General features: G+C 40.6%; 1 protein-coding gene across 1 annotated transcript in view; it reads left to right on the forward strand.

The window, feature by feature from the left end:
* Positions 1–7,860, forward strand: part of ULK4 (unc-51 like kinase 4) — a 438,917-nt gene that overhangs the window by 117,677 nt on the left and 313,380 nt on the right. The gene's annotated exons all lie outside the window — the stretch shown is intronic.

Below are 7,860 nucleotides of genomic sequence, written 5' to 3' on the forward strand. Positions count from 1 at the left end.
CAAAATTGTGGGCATTATGTAGGCACTTACATAACAAGAGGGAAAACAAATTTTCATATATATTTTATTGACATAAAAAATATGCTACTAATAATTGAGTAATTTTTTTTTTTGTAATGCAGATCTAATGAGGAGAGTAGAATTCTTTTTTTGGGGGAAGAGATAACAGTTTGCCTAATTAGGGGTCATAGTTAGTGTCCCCATTATCAAAGCCATTGCCAGCGTCCCCGTCAGCACTCATCTCCAATGCAGTTTTGTGTATGTTATCTTTGAGGATGTCTTTCACACAGGTAGGCACTGCCACATGCCAGTATCACTTCAGGAGCATGTGACTTTAATTGAGCATGTTCTTGCTTGGAAGGTATTTGTAGGATTCTGTTGGGTTCCTCCTTGATTCTTGCCTGTTGGCATGTCATTACATTGCCGACTAATCACTTCTAAGTGAAGGTTATGTGGACGCTCCAAACAGGCCTCCTTTGTTTCTCATGTCCCAGGGATCACTGTACGTCATTGTTTTATGTCCATCGTCTTGAAAACTGATTTCATGTATTTTGTCTACTTTTTGGTTGTTTTCCATGGGAGTGCGAACCCTGTCCCTTTTAGCCCATTAGGGCTGGAAGCAGACCTTGCTGTCGTCTGTTTTTAAAGGCCTCGCCCCTGGCTTTGAGGAGGCCTCTAATCGCTCCTCGTCTCCACCATCATTTTACACCCGGACAAACAATAGTTTCTCAGCAGATGTTCTTACATCATTTCTTGGACTCACAGCCTGGTCTCTGTGTAGCGACTGGAGTATCGCGCACACAGTGCGAATCAGCTTTTGTTTCTTCCCTGCTCAGACTCTTCCAATGACATCCCATCACCCTGAAGTGACACCCCTGCCGCTTCCCGGCCTGGCCTCCCTCTGGCTCCTGGCCCTCCCTAAGCCCTTATCTTCTATAGCTGTTCTTTGCACTCACTCCATTCCTGCCATAGTTTCTCTTGTTGCTTTTAAACACGCGAAACCTGTGATAGTCACCTCGGGACTGTTCCCAGTTGCCATTCCCTGCGCCCATACCAGACTTCCCCCAGATGTTTGCATGGCTGGCTTCCGTAGGTCATCCCCGTGTCTGTTCGATGAAGGGTTACTTCTTCTGAGAGCCACTCCGATCGTTTCACCTAAAACACCCCTGGAGACCCCAACTCCAGAAACTCCTTACCTGGAAAGAGCTAACCCACGTCAGACCACCAGGGTCTGGGCATGACGCATTTGGTCCTCCCAGGAAATTGCTGTAATTTCGCTCTCTGAATGAAAATTTAGAAACTTCAGTAGTGGTGGGAAGATGGTGGCCTGAATGTGTACTCTGACCTGGACCTGCACTCTGCTCTCTCCAGAGCAGCACAGTGAGAAGGATGTGTGTGTGTGTGTCCGTGCATGTGCGCGTGTGTGTGTGCATGTGTGTGTGTGTGTGTGTGTGTGTGTGTGTGTGCGCGCGTGCGTGTGCGCGCGCGTGTGTGTGCGTGTGTGTGCATATGTGTGTGTGTGTGTGTGTGCGCGCGCGCGTGCGCGCACGTGTGTCCCTGGAAGGTGAGGTAAGGGCGGGCCGCAGTCTTCTTCGCTGTGTGGCGGAGGTGATGTCCTGCCTTCTAAGCCCGGCTGAATACAAGCTCATGGTGCTCCTGGAGGGTCCAAAATGCAGGTGCTTTCTGTGTATGGTTGTTGGGGCCGCACTTCTGTTTCCAGGAGATGGGGAGTGGGACTGACGTGGGGGCCAGTCTGCCCCAGGCTGTGAGGCTCAGCGGGATGACCTCCTTTTCCTGTCATTGAATTGAACTGTTACAGTTATAGCTGTTATAATTCTATTGACTCTATTCCCTACACTGTACTCCACACAGATATAGGGGAAAACAAACAAACAAACAAAAACTGATGGTTGCTAGATGGGAGGGGGTTGGGGATGGCAGACAAGGTAAAGGGATTAGAAAGTACAAATTAGTAATCACAATATAGCTACGGGGATATGAAATACAGTTTGGGGAAGATAACGTTGTAAAGATTTTGTTGTAGGAGGTCAGATGGGCACTTGTCTTATTAGGGAGATCACTTCATGGACCATGTAGTTGCCTGACCACTGCTCTGTACACCTGAAGCTGAAGATGAATAATACTGAATGTCAGGGACCAGAGTTTTGAACAGGCAGTTCGTGGAAATGAGACTGACCCTTAAATCTATGAGTAAATGCTCCATCTTCTTCATTTCAAGAGAACTGCACATTATTATTCCTCATTATAAAAGAAACCACACCAAGGTACCATTTATCACTCAATGCTTTGACAGTGTCTGAAAATGTAATCTCATGGTGAGGCTGTGGAGAAGCGGGACGCTCATGCATTGCTGGTGGGAATGCAAAGTATGAAGAGGAGTATGGCAATAGCTAGAAACAGTTTTCACTCTTGGCCCAGCCATCTCACTTCTAGGATACACTGTCCCAAGATCTGTTAGCAGACAAGTGAAATGACATATGTACTAGGCATTATTTGTTACGGCAAAAGCCTACACACAACTCAACTACCCATCAGCAGAAGACTGGCTGGAGAACCGTGGTCATCCTTGTGTGTTCCCTTCCCGCCATGACAAATTGCCACCAGCTCAGTGGTTTAAGACAAGGCACATGTATTACTCTGGTCAGGAGTCAGGGCTCCATGTAGCCGGACCCTCTGCTCACGTCTCACAGACTTGAAGGGAAGGTGTAGGCTGCTGCTGCAGTCTGCATCTGAGCTTGCTGATTGTTGGCAGAATACATGTCCTTGTGGCTGTAGGACTGAAGTCCCCATTTCCTTGCTGCTTTCTGGCTGGAGCTTGCTCTCAGCTGCTAGAAGCTGTCCTTCCTCTGCACTGGCGATTTCCTGGAGCCAGTAGGAACGCTTCTTACACCTTGAATCCCCTCTACCCTCAACTCCGCAAATGGCTTTGACCTCCCTCATCTGCCACCAGCCACAGAAAACTCCCCTTTTACAGGTTTCACCAGCTGGGGTTGGACTCATGCAGATAATCTACATACTTCAAGATTAATTGAATTGGGCCTTGAATTACATCTTTAAACTCTCTTGACCTTAGTACCTAGATCAGTGTTTGAATAGCTAGGGTGGTGGGAATCTCGGGAGAGGACCATCTTTAGGATCCTGCCAACCGTAATCCCCACGATGGAGGACTTTGCAGCTGTGAAAAGGAACCAGCAGGATCCGTGTGCACGGCCGTGGACTCATCGCCAGGATCCATGATTACCCTGATAGAAGCAGGCACAGAACAGTATAGTACACACTACCTTTTGTATAAGGAAGGGATGAAAACAAAAGATTAACGCATTTACTAATATTTCCAAAAGAAAGAATGGAGGTATAAATACAAAATGAACCAAAAATGGCAATGTGTAGGGGTGGGAAGACGGTAGGGAGCAGGGGCAGGAAGAAAGCTATGCTTCTCTGAAGGCACCTGTTTTATGATTTCGAGTTAAGAACCATGTAAGTGTTTTATATAATTAAAAATAACATTAAGTCAAAATGATAAAAATAAAGCCATCTCTAAAAATTGAAAACAACCTGTGTATTACTAAGTTTGGGTCATAACTCCTTAGATAAGAGAGATTGAAGTGTTAAAATCACAGTATTTGGCAGTATATTTCTATTGGGATATATATGAGGGACAAACCCCATTAAGAAATTTTAAACTGCATTGTATTTTTGTTAGTATAATTGTATTGTTGTTTTGAAACTATTTTATATATATATATACACACACACATGTATATGTATATATATATATACATATACACACATATGTATATGTATATATATATATATTTATGTATAGTAAGAGAAAATTAGTAATATGCCAATTGCAGTAGGAACCAAGATTTTCTGCTTAAAAAAACCCATACAGTTATAAAATACAAATTAAGTAAAAATCCTGTCATCCTTAACTTGAATCAAAAGTACCAGGGTGAAATTCATCATTCTGATTATTATATTATAGCATTATATTAATTTATACTAATTTATTTTTTCTTTTTAAAAAAAGTATTTGTATACTGAAAAGCAAGCACTCAAATTTTAACCCCTAAATGCCATTTTCCACTGAAGGAAACCATGGCCCGTTGCATAAACGGCCTCCAGGTCTGACACAGCTATGCATTCAAACAGGAGATGAGCAAATTGAGGCTGAGACATGTTGTCATTCCTGAAAGCAAGGAAGTTGTCAGAAACTGCTAAGGTCCTGTTGAAGGAATACATGAGCCAACCTGAAGGAGCTTCTACTGGCCCAAGGTGGAATTTTGAGCATTAAAAGAAATACTGACTGTAATATATTAAAATATCAATGCCAAAATTCTTGAGTTCATAATTATATTCAACAACCCTTATTAGGCAGTCACTTCTAGGAAATTGCAAGGGCATACAATCATTATCCTGCAAATTATTCAAAAAGGAACAAAATTAGCATTTATCCAGCATTTAACATATAGATTTTAATTCAGACTAATCAAATAGTTGATTAGGCCAAGTGTTTCTTTATGGAAGTTTTATAGCTAATAAATACAGGAGAAATGATGGAATTAGGACATCTCCATTTTGCAACCCTAAACTCATGGATAGAATTAATTTTAAAAATAGCAATGAATATTTTTGATAAGTCTTTGCATATATGTTTTGACATTTCTCTAGCGTACCTAGAAGTGGAATTGTTGGGTCTTATGCTAGATGTATAACTTTGTAAAACAAGCTATTTTCCTAAATAGTTGTACTATTTTATATTCCAACCACGGTGTATGAGAATTCTAGTTTTTTCACATTCTCACCAACTCAGTATGGTCATTCTTTTTAATTTTAGCTGTTCTTATAGGTGTGTAGTTGTATCTCATTGTGGTTTTAATTTGCATTTTTCCTAGTAACTTATGATTTAGAGCATCTTTTCATGTGCTTATTTGTCATCTTTATATCTTTCATGTTCATATATATGTTCAATCTTCTGACCTTTTATAAAAATGGATTGTTTTTCTTACTGAGTTTTTCTTTTTAATATACAGGATACAATTTTTTCTTAAATATTATTTTTTCAATTACAGTTGACCTTCACTATTATTTTATATTAGTTTCAGGTGTACAGCATAGTGGTTAGACATTTGTATAATTTGCAAAGTGATCCTTCCAATAAGTTTAGTACTCGTCTGGCACCATACATAGTTTACAATATTATTGATTATATTCCCTATGCTGTACTTTACATCTCCATGACTGTTTTGTAACTAGCAATTTGTATTTCTTAATCCCTTCATCTTTTTCTTTTTTTAAAGATTTTATTGAGGAATTGGGGGAAAGGAACAGACAAATCGCTGTTCTTTTGTTCTTCAGTCTAGTTGTGGAGGACACTGCTTCACTGGCCCATGTTGGTATTATGATCATTGCGTTCTTCCTGGCTGAGGCAGTTGGTCCCTGGCCATTGGACGGCCACTCATGGCAGTTCACGGCAGCTCTTGCCAGCTGCTAGCTGCTCACACTCACGGTAGCTCATGGCAGCCCACTGCAGTAGGGGCTGCAGCCTACTCCATCGCTGGCCACTCACAGCAGCCCAGCTCCAGGTCGAGCTGTTGTTCACCGTCTTAGCTGTAGAGGGTGCAGTGTCAGTGGCCCATGTGGGAACCAAACCAGCAGCCCTGCTGCTCAGAGCTTGCGCTCCCAAGCCAACTCTTAACCAACTGAGCCACTTGGCCAGTCCTCCCTTCACCTTTTTTACCCAGGTCCCCAATTCCCCTCCCATCTGGCAACCATCAGTTTGTTCTCTGAGGATACAAGTTTTTTATGAGATAAGTGACTTGCAAATATTTCCTTTCTCTGTGGCTTTTCTACCCTCCAATGGTGTCTTTCAAAGAGCAGAAAGATCCAAATGTAAATTGATAAACAAATTGTGGCGTGGTTGTACAAGGGAATACTCACTTGGCAATAAACATTTTTTAAGAACTGAAAGGTTTATCCTACTTGTAAGCTAACAAGTGAACCTGCCATCTTCATAGACGCAAGAGAAGACATGAGACTTCTGGGTCAGATACAAAGGGCTTGATCACCCACAGCACAGCAGACAGTGTGAGGGTTATGTTTGGATTGGCTCCTCTCAACTCCTAAGCCCCATTGTAGAGGGGAAAAGGTGTAGTCAGGCCCAAGGGGATGCTGTGCATAGAGTGAAGCAGTTTGTGTCACTGAGGAGCCCCATGATTAGGAAACCCCCAGTTCTGTAAGGGGTGCTGGCAGACCCGCCAGCCTTTACCCCCAGAAAGAGACTTGATCTGTAGGATCCTGCTAAGGAAATAAACCTGTCCTCTTCCTGGAGGGAGACATTATATTTTCCAAAGTTTTTTGCTATACAAACAACAACAATAGTTGGGAACAAAAGCTGTCAATTTCTATTCACAAGACATGCAGAAATGCAAGAGACCCATGGAGAATTTTCTCCCAACATTATTGCTATGGTAACTCTTTGTTTAGTGTTTTAAGAAACTGCCAAACTTTTTTTCTGGAATGGCTGCATCATTTTACATCTCCACCAGCAAGGTCTGAGCAATCCAATTGCTCTACATCCTAAGGAGCATTTGGTATTTATTGCCATTTTATATTTTAGTCACTCTAATAGGTGTGTAGTGATATCTTGTTGTGGTTTTAATTTGCATTTCCCTAATTGCTAATGATGCATACCCTTTTATGTGCTTATTTACCTTCTCTATATCCTCTTCAGTGAAATGTCTGTTCATGTTGTGCTTAATTTCACATATTTCTTGCTCTTGAGTTTTGCGCATTCTTTATATATTTTAGACATGAGTCCACTGTTGGATGTACGGTTTGCAAATATTTTCTCCCAGTGTGTAGCTTGTCTTTTCATCCTCTTATCAGAGCCTTCTGCAGAACAAAAGTTTTTAATGTTGATGAGATCTTTATCAATTCTTCCTTTCATGCTTTCACAATCAAGTCTAAGAATTCTGTGTAGATCCCAAAGATTTCCATTGCTTTTTTTGAAAATTTTTATGTTTGTATGCTTTACATTTAAGTTTGTCATCCATTTTGAATTAATTTCTGTATAAACTGTGAGGTTTAGGATATTTTGTTTTTCTTTTTTTTTGCCAGTGCGTATCTAATTGTTTTAGCACTATTTGAAAAGGCTATCTTTCCTAGTAAATTACTTTTGCTCCTTGTCAAAAATCAGTTGGGTATATTTGTGTGGATCTACTTCTGGGTTCTGTATTCTGTTCCATTCATTTGTGTGTCTGTCCTCCACCAATACTATACTGTCGTGATTACTGTAGCTATAGAGTAAGCCTTAATATTGGGTAGAGTGATTCCTCCAATTTTCTTTTTTGGTCAGGACTATTTTAGCTATTTTAGGGCCTGTATGCCTTTACATGTAAGTTTTAGAATAAGCTTGTTTATGTCTGCCAAAGCTTTGGTGAGATTTTGATAGGAATTGCATTAAACCAATGTGTCAATTTAGGGAGAGTTGACATATTACACATTATCATCCAATCTATAAATATGATATGTCTCTCCATTTATTTAGGTCTTTTTATGGTTTCTTTCACTAGAATTTTGTAATTTTCAGTATACTGATCCTGTACATGTTTTGTTAGTTGTATACCTTATATTTAATTTTGGGGGGAGCAATTGTAAATGGTATTGTTTTTAATTTTAGTTCCCACATGTTAATTGTTAGTATATAGAAATGTGATTTTTATGTGCATGTATTGATTTTGTATTTTAAAACCTTGCTGAACTCACTCATTTGTTCTTGGCGGGTTTTGTTGATTCTGGGAGATTTTCTGTATAACAATCATTTATATACGGATT

Source organism: Hipposideros armiger, unplaced genomic scaffold (genome assembly GCF_001890085.2).
Source record: "Hipposideros armiger isolate ML-2016 unplaced genomic scaffold, ASM189008v1 scaffold_18, whole genome shotgun sequence".
Taxonomy (NCBI): Eukaryota; Metazoa; Chordata; class Mammalia; order Chiroptera; family Hipposideridae; genus Hipposideros; species Hipposideros armiger.